Source organism: Eubalaena glacialis, chromosome 11 (assembly GCF_028564815.1).
Source record: "Eubalaena glacialis isolate mEubGla1 chromosome 11, mEubGla1.1.hap2.+ XY, whole genome shotgun sequence".
Lineage (NCBI taxonomy): Eukaryota > Metazoa > Chordata > Mammalia > Artiodactyla > Balaenidae > Eubalaena > Eubalaena glacialis.
Window position 1 is genome coordinate 28,374,746 of NC_083726.1, and position 21,251 is coordinate 28,395,996.

At 39.6% G+C, this 21,251-nt stretch overlaps 1 long non-coding RNA gene and 1 other non-coding gene across 7 annotated transcripts in view; one reads left to right on the forward strand and one right to left on the reverse strand.

The window, feature by feature from the left end:
- LOC133100991 (uncharacterized) overlaps positions 1-21,251 on the forward strand; it is a 495,678-nt gene that overhangs the window by 52,191 nt on the left and 422,236 nt on the right. The gene's annotated exons all lie outside the window — the stretch shown is intronic.
- Positions 2,173-2,277, reverse strand: LOC133101887 (U6 spliceosomal RNA). Its single transcript, XR_009702774.1, has one exon. It is a non-coding gene; the product is annotated as a U6 spliceosomal RNA (small nuclear RNA).

The window sequence follows — 21,251 nt, forward strand, 5'->3', positions numbered from 1 at the left end:
TGTACAAGTTTCCTGATGGGAGGGACTGGTGGTGCATAGAGCTGGGTGTTGCTCTGGTGGGCAGAGCTCAGTAAAACTTTAATCCGCTTGTCTGCTGATGGGTGGGGCTGGGTTCTCTCCCTGTTGGTTGTTTGGCCTAAAGCGACCCAACACTGAGGCCTACCTGGCTCTTTGGTGGGGCTAATGGCGGACTCTGGGAGGGCTCATGCCAAGGAGTACTTCCCAGAAGTTCTGCTGCCAGTGTCCTTGTCCTCACGGTGAGCCACAGCCACCCCCTGCCTCTGCAGGAGACCCTCCAACACTAGCAGATAGGCCTGGTTCAGTCTCCTATGGGGTTACTGCTCCTTCCCCTGGGTTCTGATGCACACACTACTTTGTGTGTGCCCTCCAAGAGTGGAGTCTCTGTTTCCCCCAGTCCTGTCGAAGTCCTGCAATCTAGTCCCGCCAGCCTTGAAAGTCTGATTCTCTAGGAATTCCTTCTCCCATTGCCAGACCCCCAGGTTGGGAAACCTGACGTGAGGCTCAGAACCTTCACGCCAGTGGGTGGACTTCTGTGGTATAAGTGTTCTCCAGTTTGTGAGTCACCCACCCAGCAGTTATGGGAATTGATTTTATTGTGATTGCGCCCCTCCTACTGTCTCATTGTGGCTTCTTCTTTGTCTTTGGATGTGGGGTATCTTTTTTGGTGAGTTCCAGTGTCTTCCTGTCAATGATTGTTCAGCAGTTAGTTGCGATTCTGGTGCTCTCGCAAGAGGGAGTGAGCGCGCATCCTTCTACTCTGCCATCTTGAACCAGTCTCCTCTATTTTTATTTTTTTAACATCTTTATTGGAGTATAATTGCTTTACAATGGTGTGTTAGTTTCTGCTTTATAACAAAGTGAATCAGCTATATGTATACATATATCCCCATATGTCTTCCCTCTTGCATCTCCCTCCCACCCTCCCTATCCCACCCTTCTAGGTGGTTACAAAGCACCGAGCTGATCTCCCTGTTCTATGTGGCTGCTTCCCACTAGCTATCTGTTTTACATTTGGTAGTGTATATATGTCCATGCCACTCTCTCACTTTGTCCCTGTTTACCCCTCCCTCTCCTGGTGTCCTCAAGTCCATTCTCTACCTCTGCATCTTTATTCCTGTCCTGCCCCTAGGTTCTTCAGACCATTTTTTTTTTTGGATTCCATATATATGTGTTAGTATATAGTATTTGTTTTTCTCCTTCTGACTTCCTTCACTCTGTATGACAGACTCAAGGTCCATCCACCTCACTACAAATAACTCAATTTCGTTTCTTTTTATGGCTGAGTGATATTCCATTGTATATATGTGCCACATCTTCTTTATCCATCCATCTGTTGATGGACACTTAGGTTGTTTCCATGTCCTGACTATTGTAAATAGAGCTGCAGTGAACATTGTGGTACATGACTCTTTTTGAATTATGGTTTTCTCAGGGTATATGCCCGGTAGTGGGATTGCTGTGTCGTATGGTAGTTCTACGTTTAGTTTTTTAAGGAACCTCCATACTGTTCTCCATAGTGGCTGTATCAATTTACATTCCCACCAACAGTGCAAGAGGGTTCCCTTTTCTCCACACCCTCTCCAGCATTTATTGTTTGTAGATTTTTTGATGATGGCCATTTTGACCGGTGTGAGGTGATACCTCATTGTAGTTTTGATTTGCATTTCTCTAATGATTAGTGAAGTTGAGCATTTTTTCATGTGTTTGTTGGCAATCTGTATATCTTCTTTGGAGAAATGTCTATTTAGGTGTTCTGCCCATTTTTGGATTGGGTTGTTTTTTTTTTGATATTGAACTGCATGAGCTGCTTGTCAGTTTTGGAGATGAATCCTTTGTCAGTTGCTTCATTTGCAAATATTTTCTGCCATTCTGAGGGTTGTCTTTTCGTCTTGTTTGTGTTTTCGTCTGCTGTGCAGAAGCTTTTAAGTTTCATTAGGTCCCATTTGTTTATTTTTGTTTTTATTTCCATTTCTCTAGGAGTTGGGTCAAAAAGGATCTTGCTGTGATTTACGTCATAGAGTGTTCTGCCTATGTTTTCCTCTAAGAGTTTTATAGTGTCTGGCCTTACATTTAGGTCTTTAATCCATTTTGAGTTTATTTTTTGTGTATGGTGATAGGGAGTGTTCTAATTGCATTCTTTTACATGTAGCTAAAAATATGGAACGCTTCACAGATTTGTGTGTCATCCTTGTCCAGGGACCATGCTAATCTTCTCTGTATCGTTCCAATTTTAGGATATGTTCTGGCAAAGCAATCACGACTATTTATTTTCTAAGATATGTGCATATATAACTTTGATATCATTTAATGGTTTTATGCAATCTTGTGTTTTATGCATTCCTGTAAACCACCTTAGATCCTTTCTGAGAACAAGGTGGAAAGTAAACAACTGTGCAAAACCAAAAACCTTCTCCAGGGAGAACAAGTAGCCTATGATGGTGGCTAAAATAGGAAACAGTGGTTTATTCCGGAAAAATGTGTCAAGTACGGTAACGTAGAGAGGAAATGAGATATTCATACCAGTGATGACCTTATGTTGATGACCTTACATATGCAGGATGAGAAGAGGAAATCTGGGAATAAGAAGACAGATGGAGAAGCTATATGAAGTTGTGGTAGTATAATATTCCTGAGAGAAGTCCATCTCACCAGGAGAGGAACTTTTCTCAGAGACTTTTCCGCTTGTAATTTGTTTGCCAGAGATAAAAGACTGATGTATTCTGCAAGAGGCAGAAACCGTGAAGTTTGGGAAAACAAACCACAGGACAGGAATGGACTTTAAATTCATTTAGGGCAGAAGTTTTCAAACTTTATTTTAGCTGTTGAAGTTTTTTTCTTTTTCCTCCAAATGAGATCTTACTCTGAACTCTGATGTAGTAAAACAGAAGCAAGCAGAACTTCTGAAGTTGAAGCAGAGAGGTGGAAGGTCTGTGGCCAGCCTGGTCCCATGAACCTCTGTCTTGCCTTCAAGATGCTCAGAGCTCTGAGGAACACAAGCAGAAAGTAAACTAGGTGGCAGCTCACAAACATCCCTCATCTTACTGAAGCTTGGGGAGACACTTATGGTCATATATAAGGTCAATGGCAGAGCCAAGTCTTGACCTCAGTGTTCTTGACTCTGAGACCAGTGCTTCTTCCAGTGTACATTAGTGCTGCCTGGCACAGTTGGAGGGGCAGTCAGCTCCCATAGACTCTGAAGTCTGCGAAGACTGGAATTAGGTTTACTTCGCTGTTGTAGAATGCTTGACCTGCAGTAGGCCCTCAAGAAATATTTGTTGAATAAATGAAATAGGTGACATATACAATGTCTTAAGTTGATTTACTCCTTGATGCTTTTAGGGAGTGAAATGGAGCTGAAAGATGTGAGAGTCTCTTATTTAGGAAGAGAGGTTAGTTCCTGGAAGATAAATCATTTACTGTTTTCATCTCCGTAAGCCTAACATGATCCTTTCGCTATTCCTTTCCAGTTTAGTACTCCTCAGCCAGAGTGTTTTCGCTTGTTTAGGTTTAAGATCTTTTTGGTCTTCCTGTCTTTGAATAGCCCAGAATGCAGGCCATTTTTTAAACCAGCTCATTTATAAGCTTTCGTTCTATGGAGATTGACTTTAGCTATGGAGATAGGTAGATCTCTTTTCACAGATCCGGAAGTTGATTTGAAGGCATCCCTGCAGTAGCATCTCAGAAAAATCTTTATTCAGTTTAAGCCAAGCCCTCTTCAGCTTTCATTTTGCAACAAAACAGAAGAAGTGGCACCTGGGCATAACTCAACTGGGATTTCTCACTGTAATTGCCTTTTAATGGCTTATCTTGAGAAGGGGACTTGTGCACAAAATCTGTGTGTTGGTGTCAGAGTTTCCATTTAGCTCAGGTAACGATGGCAGCTAATGGCAATTTATTTGGTGACTTCCACCTGTGTCTTAATAGGTGCCTCACCCTCTCAGGTGTCCTGGGCAATTGACCATAAGAATGAACATCAGGAGAAATGCACTGCGAGGAGAAAAGAAAGAGTGAGCAGCTATCAGCTTTTCAGATATCAGAGTTACAGGCGTTAGCTTAGCTTGGCTGCCAGCACATTCTCTAGGGCCCTGCAGTGTCCATGTTCACTTTGTTTTTCTTTGGAAGAATTAGCAAAGGTATTGGTTGACCTACCGGCTGCACCCTGTGGCTGAAACAGCCTGTTTAGGTCAGAGTAAAATGGTTAGTTATTCCTCCACCCTATTAGTTATTCCACTGCACTGAAGTTACCTTTCCAGAGAAGCAGCCTCAAAGATCATTTTATCTGCAGTGCCAAGGGGTGGACCGGAGAAGGCACTGCCAAGATTTGGAGTGGCTGGGGATTACGGGCTAGTTTTTATGCAGGCAAATGGATCAGAGGGACTTTTAAAAAGTTGGCGTCAGGACTTTTTCTCTGTTTTTTTCTTTCTTCTGACAATAATGAATGAAGCATGTTAGACTCATTTTCAGTTATGCAACAAGTCCCCATTCATTAGAAACCAAGGCAGTGATCCCAGCTGTATTTCAGTGGCTTTGAAACTGCAGCTCCGTATCTGACCCAAGGTTGAGCAGTTTCACTGCTCAGCATCCACGCTGCTAGCTCAGGTATCCTGGGAGCAATTAAATGTTTGCATATTCAGGAAAGAAAGCTGAATCTTCCCCACTTGAGTTTAGAGCGCTCAGGGCTTGTCATTTGTTTCTGGGATATGGACAAATGAGAAATACAAGAGTTCCAATCTCATCCTATGTTACAAGGGAAGGGAAGTGTCATGTAGCCAGGTGGGTAGGACCCTTGGATGGGTCCTCACAGTGATTGCTCCATATACTAGGACTGTGGTTTTGGGAATTCGTGTTCTTATGGCTAGGAACGTTCAGGGAGTCACTGTAAATCTAGAGTTTCGGATACTGGGGAGGATAACAGTAGATAATAGTAGAATCCGCTTATATTCCCTAGTCTTAAACTGCCATCGAGTATCAGATATACCCTGATGTAATAACATCTTTTTTTGGAGGGAGTTGGGGACTGGAGAGAAGAAACAGAAACATACATGTTGATTAAAAAATATACTTCAATTTCAGAAACATCAAAATGTGAAAAATTGCATTTTAGCCTTGAGAAAATAAGTGTATTATGAAATCATGGGGAAATAATGTTATATTGGAACTGCATAATTAGACACTAGATGAACTGGCTCTTTCTCTTCTAAGTGCCCAATGAATCGTTGATGGTTAAGGTGAGCTTAAAGGTTTTGTTGCTTCTTGAACGATTGGAAAATTGGAATGAATAAATGTAATCACAGCAATAATAATGACTGCCACATGGAATAATGACTAGTGCAAGACAGCCAGATGCTTTGTCTATACTGTTTCCAATTTCTTCTGTAATCTGGAGACATGGTTATTATTCACCCTATTTTACAGGTGAGGAAACTAAGGCTCAGGAAGTTTACATGACTTGGCAAAAGGTCACAGAACTACTAGAGGGTTAGGATGTGATTGGAAATGTGCTGTGTTTGGTGCCCCCAAAGCCAAGTTTCTAGGGTAGCAAAAGATGAAATGTTTAAGCCTCGAACCAGAGAGCAGCGAAGTGGAAAGGGAGGGCCTCTTTGTGACTTTGGAGAGGAGAGCATGGTTCTTTCTTTTTTTTAAAAATTTATTTATTTATTCATTTATTTATTTATTTATTTTTGGCTGAGTTGGGTCTTTGTTGCTGCACGAGGGCTCTCTCTAGTCGCGACGAGCGGGGGGTACTCTTCGTTGCGGTGCTCAGTCTTCTCATTGCGGTGGCTTCTCTTGATGTGGAGCATGGGCTCTAGGTGTGTGGGCTTCAGTAGTTGTGGCACGCGGGCTCTAGAGCGCAGGCTCAGTAGTTGTGGCGCACGGGCTTAGCTGCTCTGCGGCATGTGGGATCTTCCCGGACCAGGGCTCGAACCCGTGTCCCCTGCATTGGCAGGCGGATTCTTAACCACTGCACCACCAGGGAAGCCCGAGAGCATGGTTCTTGTCTTGGCCCCACGATAATAGCAGGGTTTATTATGTGGCAGGTTCAAGGCCAGGTACTTTGCAAGCATTGTCTCGTTTAATTCTTACAGCAGTCCTGAGAAGTTATCACTATTCCCATTATACAGACAAGGAAACTGAGGCCCAAAGTAGTCATTTAGTTGGTAAGTTTAAACGGTGGTCTGACTTCAAGTCCTGTGCTCAAGACCAGTAAATTATTTTGTGACAAATGGAATTATGTTTTTCCTGATAAGTTAAGACGTCTCTTCTAAATTCTCTCCCAAACCTCTGTTTCGCCTTCAGCCCCTGCTCCAAGCCCCCTGTGGTTTACGTGACCGGTTTTGTCAAGCCCATGCTTTGTTTCTGAGCACACGTAAAGTAACCACAAGGTGTCAGTATAACATTACACAGTTCCAACACGGGGGAAAGGGCTGTGCATCTTCCCAACTGCATTAACCAGGTCAGACTCAAATCTCAGACGGACACGCCATTATCAGCAAGACTGGCCTTCATAGTTCATCCTGTTCTACATGCAAACACATGGAATTAATTCCCCACTAGCTAATCCTAGGGGCAAGGATCCCAGAGACCTCAGCTGAATGACAGTGGGGTAGCAGGAATAAATACTCCACCAAGACCTCGAAAAACCAGGAAAGAGTATTTTTAAATTTTTATTTAAAAAATATTTTGCATCCTGACCCTCCACTCCCCCTCCCTATTTAGTTTTTATGGAATTTATGTTTCAAAAATATAGAAGTTGTGGAAAGAGCAAGGAGAATAGGAGAAAGGCAGAGAGCCAGGCTTTGTTGTCAAAGGACAAGGACTCAGAGCTCCTAGGTTCCTTTCTAGGTTATTTTAACCTCGATATCCAATACCCTTGGACTCGTTTCCTCATGCATGAAGTGGGAGGATAGTGTCTGCCTTGCAGATTGTTGGGAATGTTAAGTAAGGCTAAGTCATGAAATATGTTTAGGTGCTTAATCATGGAAAATATGTGCTTTCTTCAAATGTTTGTTTCCTTAGCTTAGAGACTTACGGCAACTAAGAGAAAGACCAAGATTCATATTAAAGAAGGGAAAAGGATGACGTAGCTGGGGTAGAAATCAATACACAGTGTATGAACAAAGAGAATTCCTGTTGAGCTAATAACAAAAAATATTTACCAGGCTGACAGAACAAAAGGAATTCTGTTTGCTTCTCTCTGTACCGTTTTGTAGTTTGTCATAATATAGTGGCACCAAGAAATTACCATGTTTTTCAAGAGGAGTGGGAAGATATGCATATAGAAATATGTTTGATTTCTAAAGGTTCTTAGGCACCAGTTAAGTTTTATAGATGCGTATCTCAGATCATTCTTCACACGTGCCAGGGTTATCTGAATATAGACCAGGGTCAGGAGCAATGAGCTCTGTTTCACACCCAGCTCTGTTCTTTACTGGCTTTATGACTTAGGGCCAGTTGCTTAACCTCAAAATTATAGTAGCTCCTACTTTAAAGGGTGATATAAGGATTATATAAGATAATGCCTGTAAAGTGCAAAACACATAGTAAGCCCTAGATAAGTGCTGATCATTATTATTGATGACTTTGTCCAGTTACAATAATAATAGCGATTTTCATGGGCCAGGAATTCAGTCACAGCTGGGAATCTGGTAATATCTGAAATTGCTTAGCAAACAATAAAGAGAACAAAAACCTAGGCTCCTCCTTGCAGATCTCTGCTGAAAGACTTCCTTATATCCTTTTATATTCTTTCAGGGTACTTGCAGCAGTGCAAGGATTGTGGTGTCTTCTCAGGCCAAATTGACTTCCCTTTGCACTTAAATTGCATTCTTGGGGACCAGTTGGGAACCCACTAATGCTTTGAACTGAAGACTCCAGCAAGCCAGTAGGGTCAGAGGAATCTCTGGTTTCCAATAATTCACAGAACAGATGTCGCCACAAATAATAGCACTTTTGACCATAATTTCAATCCCTTTAATTCCCATTCCTCACCTTTTACAGAGATGCTTGCATTTGAAATCAAGCACTGTTATGTTCAGTAATCAAAAATCTCCCATCAAATAAAAGCCTGGGAACATATGGCTTCAAGATGAATTCTGTCAAACATTTAAAGAATTAATTCCAATCATCCTCAGACTATTCTAAAAACTTGAAGAGGAATGAACATTTCCAAATTAATTTTACGAAGCCAGCATTTCCCAGGTACTAAAGCCAGACAAGGACACTATAAGAAAAGAAAATTACAGGCCAATATCCCTGAATAACATAGATGCAGAAATTCTCAACAAATTACCAGCAAACTGGATTCAAGAACATACTAAAAGGATCATTCACCACGATCATTGGGAGTTCATCCGTGGGATGCAAGGATGGTACAACATATACAAATCAATAAATCTGACAAATCACATTAACAGAATGAAGGATAAAAATTGCATGCCCATTTCAAAAGGTGCAGAAAAAGCATTTGACAAAATCTAACACCATTTAATGATTAACAGCTATCAGCAAATTAGGTATAGAAGAACTGTTTCTCAATATAATAAAGGTCCTATATGACAAGCCCACAGCTAACATCATACTCAGTGGTGAAAAGTTAAAAACCTTCCCTCTAAGATCAGGAACAAAACAGGAATGCTCACTCTCACCATTTCTACTTAACATAGTACTGGAAGTCCTAGCCATAGCAATTAGGCAAAGGAAAGAACTAAAAGGCACCCAAATTAGAAGGAAGAAGTAAAAGCATCTCTGTTTGCAGATGACATACCCTTAAATATAGAAAATCCTAAAAACTCCACTAAAAAAACTATTAGAACTAATAAATGAATTCAGTAAAGTTGCAGGATACAAAATCAACATAATCAGTTAATAATACATTAGGTGTTGTGTACTTGAAAGTTGCTGAGAGTAGATCTTAGCATTCTCACAACAACAACAAAAGAGTTTATGTGAAGTGATGGATGTGTTAATTATCTTGATCTTGTTAATCATTCCACAATGTATACGTATATCAAGTCGTCATGTTATACACTTTAAATATACACAGTTATATTGGTCAATTATTCCTCAATAAAGTTAAAAATGAAACAAAGCCCCAACACTATTACGTTCTCCTCCCAACCATCCTCAGGGAGTTGAGCATTTCTACAGAAATATCAGTTATGTGGATTAGGTGTTTTCAAAGTATAGTCCCTAGACCAGCAGCATCAACATCACCTGGGAGCTTGTCAAAAATGCAAATTCTTGGGCTCCATCCAGCCTACTAATTCAGAAACTCTGAGGTGGTAGGGCCCAGCAATTTGTGTCTTAACACCCCTCCACATGATTCTGATGCTTGCTCAAGTTTGAGAATTCCTTCCTCGAGCCTTCAAAATAGGTCACCCCTCTACCATGGAGATGCTTTGGTGCTTGTTTCCAAGCACCTGGCTGTTGAGGTTAGATGCATGATGTTGTTCTTGATGGTCTTATCTTTATTTTATCATATTATCTCTTATTTTTCCTGTAGAGAAACCAACAGGATTTGGAATCCTTATGACCAAATCCAGCTGTCTTACTCAGCCTGCATATGCATAAATATATTTGACTTATTTCCCTCTATTACTCATTATTGCAAACTGCAAGGTTGAAAATTTTAACTGAATTTGCCCTTTTAAAAAATTTACAGTAACAGACTATTTCATTCCCTAATGATTCTTTTCTTTAGTGTGTGTGCTTTTTTTCTCTTCAGGAAACAAAACAGTGTATCTTTGTCATCTTTAATCCTGAGGCTGAAAATTGAGAACTGGTTTTGGATTTTGCATGGCTATGTATATGACAGCAGATATGATTGCTTCAAATATTGTGGTACTAATAACACCAGTGCCAAAACTAATATATTAAATAAGGCTAATACAGCCATATAATTTACAAAGTACTGTTACATGTGTTTTCTTATTTAATGCTTACTTTGCTATAGGTACTATTTTTATTTTAAAAATGGGAGAAACTGAGCTTCAGGGGTTACACTTTCATCATTGAACATCATATGATTTTTAAAAATTTTTGTTGGAGTATAGTTGATCTACAATGCTGTGCCAGTCTCAGGTGTACAGCAAAGTGAACCAGCCATACATTTTAAACAGAACTTTCTCTTGGAATAACAATAACAACTAAAGCATACTGGGTGCTATTCAATATCTATGTGCCAGGTACTGTGATAGGTATGTTCTGTTTTACCTGACCCATGAAACAGCCCAATGAGGTAGTAGATATTCCTGTTCCCATTGTACAAGTGGGAAAACAGTCTTACAAAGGTTAAATAACTTGCCTATATCATATATATTCTTTTTTTAAAAAACATCTTTATTGGAGTATCATTGCTTTACAATGGTGTGTTAGATTCTGCTTTATAGCAAAGTGAATCAGCTATACATATACATATATCCCCATATCTCCTCCCTCTTGCATTTTCCTCCCACCTTCCCTATCCCATCCCTCTAGGTGGTCACAAAGCACCGACCTGATCTTCCTGTGCTATGCGGCTGCTTCTCACTAGCTATCTGTTTTACATTTGGTAGTATATATTAGTCCATGCCACTCTCTCACTTCATCCCGGCTTACCCTTCCCCCTCCCTGTGTCCCCAAGTCCATTCTCTACATCTGCGTCTTTATTCCTGTCCTGCCCCTAGGTTCTTCATAAGAAGAAGATGCTTTTTTTTTTGATTCCATATATATGTGTTAGCATACGATATTCGTTATTCTCTTTCTGACTTCCTTCACTCTGTATGACAGACTCTAGGTCCATCCACCTCACTACAAATAACTCAATTTCGTTTCTTTTTATGGCTGAGTAATATTCCATTGTATATATGAGCCACATCTTCTTTATCCATCCATCTGTTGATAAACACTTAGGTTACTTCCATGTCCTGGCTATTGTAAATAGAGCTGCAGTGAACATTGTGGTACATGACTCTTTCTGAATTATGGTTTTCTCAGGGTATATGCCCGGTGGTGGGATTGCTGGGTCGTATGGTAGTTCTATGTTTAGTTTTTTAAGGAACCTCCCTACTCTTCTCCATAGTGGCTGTATCAATTTACATTCCCACCAGCAGTGCAAGAGGGTTCCCTTTTCTCCACACCCTCTCCAGCATTTATTGTTTGTAGATTTTTTGATGATGGCCATTCTGACCAGTGTGAGGTGATACCTCATTGTAGTTTTGATTTGCATTTCTCTAAAGATTAGTGATGTTGAGAAGCTTTTCATGTGCTTCTTGGCAATCTGTATATCTTCTTTGGAGAAATGTCTGTTTAGGTGTTCTGCCCATTTTTGGATTGGGTTGTTTGTTTTTTTGGTATTGAGCTGCATGAGCAGCTTGTAAATTTTGGAGATGAATCCTTTGTTAGTTGCTTCATTTGCAAATATTTTCTCCCATTCTGAGGGTTGTCTTCTCGTCTTGTTTGTGTTTTCCTTTGCTGTGCAAAAGCTTTTAAGTTTCATTAGGTCCCATTTGTTTATTTTTGTTTTTATTTCCATTTCTCTAAGAGGTGGGTCTAAAGGATCTTGTTGTGATTTATGTCATAGGGTGTTCTGCCTATGTTTTCCTCTAAGAGTTTTATAGTGTCTGGCCTTACATTTAGGTCTTTAATCCATTTTGAGTTTAGTTTTGTGTATGGTGTTAGGGAGTGTTCTAATTTCATTCTTTTACATGCAGCTCTCCAGTTTTCCCAGCATCATTTATTGAAGAGGCTGTCTTTTCTCCATTGTATATTCTTGACTCCTTTATCAAAGATAAGGTGACCATAAGTGCGTGGGTTTATCTCTGGGCTTTCTCTCCTGTTCCATTGATCTATATTTCTGTTTTTGTGCCAGTACCCTACTGTCTTGATTACTGTAGCTTTGTAGAAGAGTCTGAAGTCAGGGAGTCTGATTCTTCCAGCTCCGTTTTTCTTTCTCAAGATTGATTTGGCTATTTGGGGTCTTTTGTGTTTCCATATAGTTGTGAAATTTTTTGTTCTAATTCTGTGAAAAATGCCATTGGTAGTTTCATAGGGATTGCATTGAATCTGTAGATTGCTTTGGGTAGTATAGTCATTTTCACAATGTTGATTCTTCCAATCCAAGAACATGGTATCTCTCCATCTGTTTTTATCATCTAATTTCTTTCATCAGTGTCTTATAGTTTTCTGCATACAGGTGTTTTGTCTCCTTAGGTAGGTTTATTCCTGGGTATTTTATTCTTTTTGTTGCAGTGGTAAATGGGAGTGTTTTATTAATTTCTCTTTCAGATTCTTCATCATTCGTGTATAGGAATGCAAGAGATTTCTGTGGATTAATTTTGTATCCTGCTACTTTACCAAATTCATTGATTAGCTGTAGTAGTTTTCTGGTGGCATCTTTAGGATTCTCTATGTATGGTATCTTGTCATCTGCAAACAGTGACAGCTTTACTTCTTCTTTTCCGATTTGGATTCCTTTTATTTCTTTTTCTTCTCTGATTGCTGTGGCTGAAACTACCAAAACTATGTTGAACAATAGTGATGAGAATGGGCAACCTTGTCTTGTTCCTGATCTTAGAGGAAATGCTTTCAGTTTTTCACCATTGAGAACGATGTTGGCTGTGGGTTTGTCATATATGGTCTTTATTATGTTGAGGTAAGTTCCCTCTATGCCTACTTTCTGGAGGGTTTTTATCATAAATGGGTGTTGAATTTTGTCAAAAGCTTTTTCTGCATCTATTGAGATGATCATATGGTTTTTATCCTTCAGTTTGTTAATATGGTGTATCACATTGATTGATTTGCGTGTATTGAAGAATCTTTGCATTCCTGGGATAACCCCACTTGATCATGGTGTATTATCCTTTTAATGTGCTGGTGGATTCTGTTTGCTAGTATTTTTTTGAGGTTTTTTGCATCTATGTTCATCAGTGATATTGGCCTGTAGTTTCCTTTTTTTGTGGCATCTTTGTCTGGTTTTGGTATCAGGGTGATGGTGGCCTCATAGAATGAGTTTGGTTGTGTTCCTCCCTCTGCTATAGTTTGGAAGGGTTTGAGAAGGATAGGTGTTAGCTCTTCTCTAAATGATAGGATTCGCCTGTGAAGCAATCTGGTCCTGGGCTTTTGTTTGTTGGAAGATTTTAAATCACAGTTTCAATTTCAGTGCTTTGTGATTGGTCTGTTTGTATTTTCTATTTCTCCCTGGTTCAGTCTTGGAAAGTTGTGCATTTCTAAGAATTTGTCCATTTCTTCCAGTTTGTCCATTTTATTGGCATATAGTTTCTTGTACTGATCTCTCATGATCCTTTGTGTTTCTGCAGTGTCAGCTGTTACTTCTCCGTTTTCATTTGTAATTCTGTTGATTTGGGTCTTTCCCCTTTTTTCTTGATGAGTCTGGCTAATGGTTTATCAATTTTGTTTATCTTCTCAAAGAACCAGCTTTTAGTTTTATTGATCTTTGCTATCGTTTCCTTCATTTCTTTTCATTTATTTCTGATCTGATCTTTATTATTTCTTTCCTTCTGCTAACTTTGGTGTTTTTTTGTTCTTCTTTCTCTAATTGCTTTAGGTTTAAGGTTGGGTTGTTTATTTGAGATTTTTCTTGTTTCTTGAGGTAGGATTGTATTGCTATAAACTTCCCTCTTAGAACTGCTTTTGCTGCATCCCATAGGTTTTGGGTCGTCCTGTTTTCATTGTCATTTGTTTCTAGGTGTTTTTAAATTTCCTTTTTGATTTTTTCAGTGATCTCTTGGTTATTTAGTAGTGTATTGTTTACACCCCATGTGTTTGTATTTTTTACAGTTTTTTTCCTGTAATTGATATCAAGTCTTATAGTGTTTTGGTCTGAAAGGATACTTGATATGATTTCAGTTTTCTTAAATTTACCGAGTCTTGATTTGTGACCCAAGGTATGATCTATCCTGGAGAATGTTCCATGCGCGTTTAAGAAGAAAGTGTATTCTGTTGTTTTGGGATGGAACGTCCTATAAATATCAATTAAGTCCATTCTGCTTAATGTATCATTTAAAGCTTGTGTTTCCTTATTTATTTTCATTTTGGATGATCTGTCCATTGGTGAAAGTGAAGTGTAAAAGTCCCCTACTATGATTGTGTTACTGTTGATTTCCCCTTTTATGGCTGTTAGCATTTGCCTTATGTATTGAGGTGCTCCTATGTTGTGTGCATAAGTATTTACAATTGTTATATCTTCTTCTTGGATTGATCCCTTGATCGTTATGTAGTGTCCTTCTTTGTCTCTTATAATAGTCTTTATTTTAAAGTCTATTCTGTCTGATATGAGAATTGCTACTCCATCTTTCTTTTGATTTCCATTTGCATGGAATATCTTTTCCATCCCCGCACTTTCAGTCTGTATGTGTCCCTAGATCTGAAGTGGGTCTCTTGTTGGCAGCATATATACTGGTCTTGTTTTTTTATCTGTTCAGCCAGTGTATGTCTTTTGGTTGGAGCATTTAATCCATTTACATTTAAGGTAATTATCGATATGTATGTTTCTATTACCATTTTCTTAATTGTTTTGGATTTGTTATTGTAGGTCTTTTCCTTCTCTTGTGTTCCTGCCTAGAGAAGTTCCTTTAGCATTTGTTGTAAAGCTGGTTTGGTGGTGCTGAATTCTCTTAACTTTTGCTTGTCTGCAAAGGTTTTGATTTTTCCCTCGAGTCTGAATGAGATTGTTGCTGGGTAGAGTAATCTTGATTGTAGGTTTTACCCTTTCATCAGTTTAAATATGTCCTGCCACACCCTTCTGGCTTGCAGAGTTCCTGCTGAAAGATCAGCTGTTAATTTTATGCGGATTCTGTTGTATGTTATTTTTTGCTTTTCCCTTGCTGCTTTTAATATTTTTTCTTTGTATTTAATTTTTGATATTGTGATTAATATGTGTCTTGGCATGTTTCTCCTTGGATTTATCCTGTATGGGACTCTCTGCGCTTCCTGGACTTGATTGACTATTTCCTTCCCCATATTAGGGAAGTTTTCAACTATAGTCTCTTCAAATATCTTCTCAGTCCCTTTCTTTTTCTCTTTTTCTTCTGGGACCCCTATAATTCGAATGTTGGTCTGTTTAATGGTGTCCCAGAGGTCTCTGAGACTGTCCTGAATTCTTTTCATTCTGTTTTCTTTATTCTGTTCTGTGGTAGTTATTTCCACTATTTTATCTTCCAGGTCACTTATCCTTTCTTCTGCCTCAGTTATTCTGCTATTGATTCCTTCTAGAGAATTTTCTTTTCATTTATTGTGTTGTTCATCACTGTTTGCTTTTTAGTTCTCCTAGGTCCTTGTTAAACGTTTATTGTATTTTCTCCATTCTGTTTCCAAGATTTTGGATCATCTTTACTATCATTACTCTGAATTCTTTTTCAGGTAGACTGCCTATTTCCTCTTCATTTGTTTGGCCTGGTGGGTTTTTACCTTGCTCTTTCATCTGCTGTGCATTTCTCTGTCTTCTCATTTTGTTTAACCTACTGTGTTTGGGGTCTCCTTTTCACAGGTTGTAGGTTCCTAGTTCCTGTTGGTTTTGGTGTCTGCCTCCAGTGGGTAAGGTTGTTTCAGTGTGTTGTGTAGGCTTCCTCATGGAGGGGACTGGTTCCTGTGTTGTGATGTATGAGGCTGGATCTTGTCTTTCTGGTGGGCAGGACCCCATCTGGTGGTGTGTTTTGGGGTGTCTGTGAACTTACTATGTTTTTAGGCAGCCTCTCTGCTAATGGGTGGGGTTGTGTTCCTGTCTTGCTAGTTATCTGACATGGGATGTCCAGCACTGGAGCTTGCTGGTCGTTAAGTGGAGCTGGGTCTTGGCGTTGAGATTGAGATCTCTGGGAGAGCTCTCGCCAATTGATATTACAAGGGACCGGGAGGTCTCTGGTGGACTAGTGCCCTGAACTCGGCTCTCTCACCTCAGAGGCTCAGGCCTGACACCTGGCCGGTGCACCAAGACCCTGTCAGCCACATGGCTGGGTCATCCTGGAGAAGATGGACTAAAGCCTGGAGAAAGCTAGAGGATGGGAGACCTGTCAGAAGGCTTGTTTGATGAAATGAGGCAAAGGATGGTGACATTCTGTACCCAGGCTCTACTCGCAAAGGGAAAGGAGTGCCTCAGGAAGCCGAGTGCGTGCTTCCATGGCTGAGGTGCACACAGGCACGGATTCTCCTCTAGATCTTAATGGGTCACATAATGACGAGGGAGTTCTTATTAAAATGTACATAGATACACACAGACAGAGACACACACACAAATGCCTAAACAACCATAAAAACTTCCCTAAGCTCAACCATTAATATTTCATAGAATGTTCAAATGAAGGAGGGCACTTTTGACAGCCGATTCCAGAAGGTACTTGTATATTAATTTTGCAAATTTAAACATGTCATGTGAAAATAATTTAGACAGAAAATAATCCAAAATCCTCTCTCACATTTAAAAAGACCTCTTAGTGAGCTTTGACAGGCATAACTGAGGTTGAAGAAATTGCACACTTGTGATTGAACAGGTCATCAGTGAGTTTCTCTGGGCCTACAGTTTCCAGTCAAGGGCACTTGGCCTGCCCATGGCCATCTGCTGAGGATCAGTCATAGATACACACAGTCATAATAGCTGACACTTATGGAGCCCTTCCTAGGCACTAAATACAGTGCTAAGTTTTTTTCATGTGTTATTTCATTTAATCCTCACAACAACCCAAGGAGATAGATGTTATAATCACCCTCCTTTTATAGAGGATGCCTTAAGGAATTTGCCCAAAGTCCCACAGCTGGTAAATGGCATAGCTGGGATGTGAACCCAGACGTCAGGTCAGAGCTTGCCCTCATATTCTGTGCCATGTTACTCTCCATGCTGCTTTTTTCCCTCAGCTACAGCTTGCTGGGAAAGCAGTGATTGCCTGAAGCAAGGGTAGCAAATCCATAGCCTGGTGAGCAGTCAGTGGTGGGGGCTGGTAGAAACAGCTGTGTCAAAATTGGAACAGGGGTTGTTCACTAGGCCAGTCAGGTTTCTTCTTGTGAATACGGACTGAGGAATATAGTAGAGTATTCTAGAAGGAAGGGGCCGACACCAAAAACAACTATGGAGAGAACTCATATAACTGAGGCCATAAGGCCTAGTGGTCTAGAGAAGTTGTGAATGGACCAAAGCAGTGATCAGGCAAAGGTATTAGTAAGCAGAGGTGTGAGGTATGGAAAAGAGGCAGAGTAGAGGACAAAATGTATAGTCCTGGAGGAGAGAGATTATGACGTGACAGAGAGCTTCAGTGAACCCTGATGGTCAAGAAGACAGAGACTGCCTCCAGGGTCCTGTCCATATTCCCTGATGCTCAACAAATGCTGGTGGGTTGAATAGGGAAGGAAGACGGCTCATAGGAGGGTGGCTGGGTCCTGCTGGTGGCAGCACACCTGAGGGCAATGCAAGAACTCTTGCTGCTGAGAAGCTGAGATTTCTTAGCCTCTGCAGCTGAATGACTTTCAGGGGACACTGCTCTCTCTTCTATGCCTCCTTTTTTCTCATGAGATTACCTTCTCCTTTATTGACAAGAGTACCGTTTAATAAAACCCCATTTCCATTTCTTGACATTGCTTGAAGCTACTTCTTTTTTTTTTTTTTGACAAGAACAACTCTATGGCAAAGAACACTATTTATGTAAAAAGAGGAAACAATTTCTTTATACCCCCTTCAAACTTTCCTGTTTCCCTCATTAAGGATAGGAATAAGAATAGTCAGTTCCACCTGAGAGTGATAGCTTTTTAAAATCAAAGCACATAAAGCTAAGGTTCACCTAGATTTCTTAACATCTTAAGTGTAACAAATTTCAAATTACCTTTCAATAGTGAAAGATGTTTTGTTTTCTTTCTTTTGTAAGAATTCAAGATTGATCATACATTTGCATGAATAATCTAGATAATGACTTTTTATTTATTAGAATAATTTATAAAATTATGTCACATATTGTCCTTCACTGTCATTTATATGCTTCAAGAATGGAGCTCAAGGCCAGTTTTATATAAAAGTTTACTTCCTCCGGTTTGCTCCCTGGTACCCAGTCTTGAACATGTATTTAAAGGATCAGCTATGCATCCTAGGGGGCATACTTCATGGAGAGAACACAAGATTTTGATTCAGTAGTGCAGATGTCTAGTCCCAGTTTTACCACTTTTCTGTAGTGATCTCAAGCAAATCACTTAATTCCTCTGAGCAGCAGTTTTCTCATATGTCAACTGGGGTACGTAATAGTAAATTTAGTAATAACTATTTAACATGATTGTTGTTAAATTTTGTTTTTGACTTAACAACAATTTTGATAATGATCTATATGTGAAAGCATTAACGTAATGATTATGATTGTTCCAGATTTCCCCTTAATGTTGATTATTGGCTACAAGCTGCAATATTAATATTTGCTATACACATCTTTATTTACTGACTGGGTGACTTTGAGCGAGTCATTTAATATTCTCATCATTGTTCTTTGGACAAAGACCAAAGTCTTTAGCATGGCTTGTCTCTCTACCTCAACACCACTTCCTTCCCTCGCTGTCAAAGCTGTAGTCATACTGGCCTTCTCACAGGTTGGAAGGAAGCCCCGTCCTTTGTACCTGAGAGCCTTGCATGTGTTGTTTCTCTGCTTGAAGTACTCCCCAACTGCAGTCTTTCTCCACTTCTCTCCTCTCTTAGTTAATGCTTATAAGTCTCAGTTCACATGTCACATATCTGGGGCAATCCTTGCCAATTGCTGGATTAGCTCAAGTCCACTGTTATGGGTGCTTCTACCAACTGTATACTTCTTCCTTGTACTCTTCACTGTAGATTTATTAGTGGGACAATTGCAGAGGGACTAAGCATATTTACTTAGTCAAAGAAAATTAATATATACTAACAACTATCTCAGGTAGTAGAGAGAGTGATCAAATGCATAAAGTAATTCATCTATTGATTATATAGTAATTGGGTTTGTCTACAAGTATATATAATTACAAGCTAACATAAAATAGTTATAAATTGGTACCTGAGAATATATAAATATACAAAGGCAAGGTGAGGTAAAAAGATACAATAAATATTTAGACTAGAAGGTCCAATAGGGTTAGTAAAATTGAGCTTTAAATGTGATTCTAAGCTTGCCAGGGGCCAAAACAAAAATGAAAATATGATCTGTTATGTGATGGTCATTGACCTGAGGGAAAAACAATCTAGTGTTCTGGGGAAAAGAAAGCTGTTCATGGCCCCTTTTTTTTCCGGAAAAAAATTTCTTTGAAGGGAGAGAACTTATTTTCTCCATGGCTCCTTGAGCAGCTTGGCAGCTTTCCAAAACCTGCAGCATTAGAAGGTCAGAGGTTCTGTTCCCAGATCTCCTCTCCCCAACTCTCCCCTCCTCTTTTCTACTCTTCCCTCTTCTCCCCTCCCCTCCCCTCCCCATGTTTCCTCCTTTTGTCTCCTGAAATTTCTATCTCACTGCAATTAAACAATAAACTTCAAATAATGTGGTTTTTCCCAGAGCTTGGGTGGTAGTGGGGGAATGTCTGAATCTGGCAGGTCCTAATCCGGTGGTGTGTGTAGTGAAAACAGTCCGACAGCCCAGTTGCAGCACTCACTCCACACTCACCTGGACTGAATCACTTCATCTCCCTGTGGTTCAGTTTTTATGTCTACAGGAGCTGCTGATGCCTCCTTCAAAGGGCAGCTGAGAAGCTGAGTAAGAGAACACCTGGGGCTGTGCATGGCCGAGCCCATGTACCATAAATGTTCTCTCTTACATGTTTTTTCCTCCCTCTCAGAACTGGCATAAAGATTCATGGAGATCTGTGTATTTGAAAAACTTTAGTATGCATGTGAGCGTGTGTATGTTCTAGAGGCCCAAGGAGAGGAGAGACCCACTCTTCTAGCTTAACAAACAGCAAGGGAAGAATTGCACTTATTTCTGTTTACTAATGGTCTCTTCCCCTGATTGTTACTTTTTATATATTTTCACTTAATTTTTACCTAAAGCAAGACAACAAAGAATGGATTCATAGCCTCTAATCTTTTCATTATATGTATGTAATTTAAAAGTATATGTGTAATATATTTTAAAAAATCCCTATTTCTGCAAAATAATAAGACATTGCATCAGTGTTACATGCAAGTCAAGACAAAACAGGAAGTTGTGGGACCACCTGTTTTCATGGCCAAGGGTCAGGAATGACTTAACAGTTGAGCTTTAATTGGGGTTCCCCACCTTCACCACCTTTTTACTGAAAAATTGGACTCTGACTTAGCAGAACTGAATCACTGCCAGAATGTTTATTTGATCTCTTTTGCTAAATTTCTGTACAAAAAAAAAAAAAAAAGAACTCGATTAGTTTATGAAGCCTGTGAACCTTGAGTAAGTTCTTCTTGCCTTTCTAACTTATTCAAACCAGATTTTTCCATTTGGAAAGGTCATGAGGAATGTGCAGTTTCTATAGGAGCCACCTCAGTTATGGTGGTTTCTATGACAAAGCTTTGGGAGTGACAAAGTATATTGCCCACTGGTTACCAGCACAGTCCAGAGGGACATGATTATTTGTACAGTGATTTCCTCTAATTTTTTTCTCCTGAAAGAAAATATCCTGGTAGCCCACCAAATCTAAAATTGGATACTCTGTATATATCTCATTATGGTTTTGGGGATAAAGGAACTAAAAACAATGGTAGTTTAAAAATAAAATTGCTTTGTTTCCTCTGGCTGTGTCAGAAATGTAGACTCTTTCACCAGGAGAAAAGGGTACTAATTGTGTGGTTATAACACACTAGCAAAAATGTCTCTAGCACCAAGCGTTATAACTGGTAAAGGCTGAGTGGAATTATACACAGAAATCCAGGGTATTTATCTCTGTTAAGAATATTTAGATTTAGTAATCTATGGATATTATTGAGAAAGGTTTTAATGATCAGTATCCATCCAGAAGTGATATTGACTTGACTGGAAGGCCATTCTGTTTTGAACATCTGGCATTTCACTGGGCTCAGCAATTTTCTATCTTTACATTTTCTAAACTTGGAATAGTAACCCCAAAGGCAGCCACTGAGGGCAGTTCTTTGTGGCCTGTGAAACTCTATTACACAATTCTGCTTTGGGACTGGCAAAGCAACATTTCCAGCACTGTGAAGTTAATACAATATTTACTATAGTTTCTACATCGTATCTATATAACGTGTAATAAAGGTGAACATATCATCTTCCTCTCATTGAGTACTTACTGTGTTTAGTACCACTCAAAGTCCTTCACCT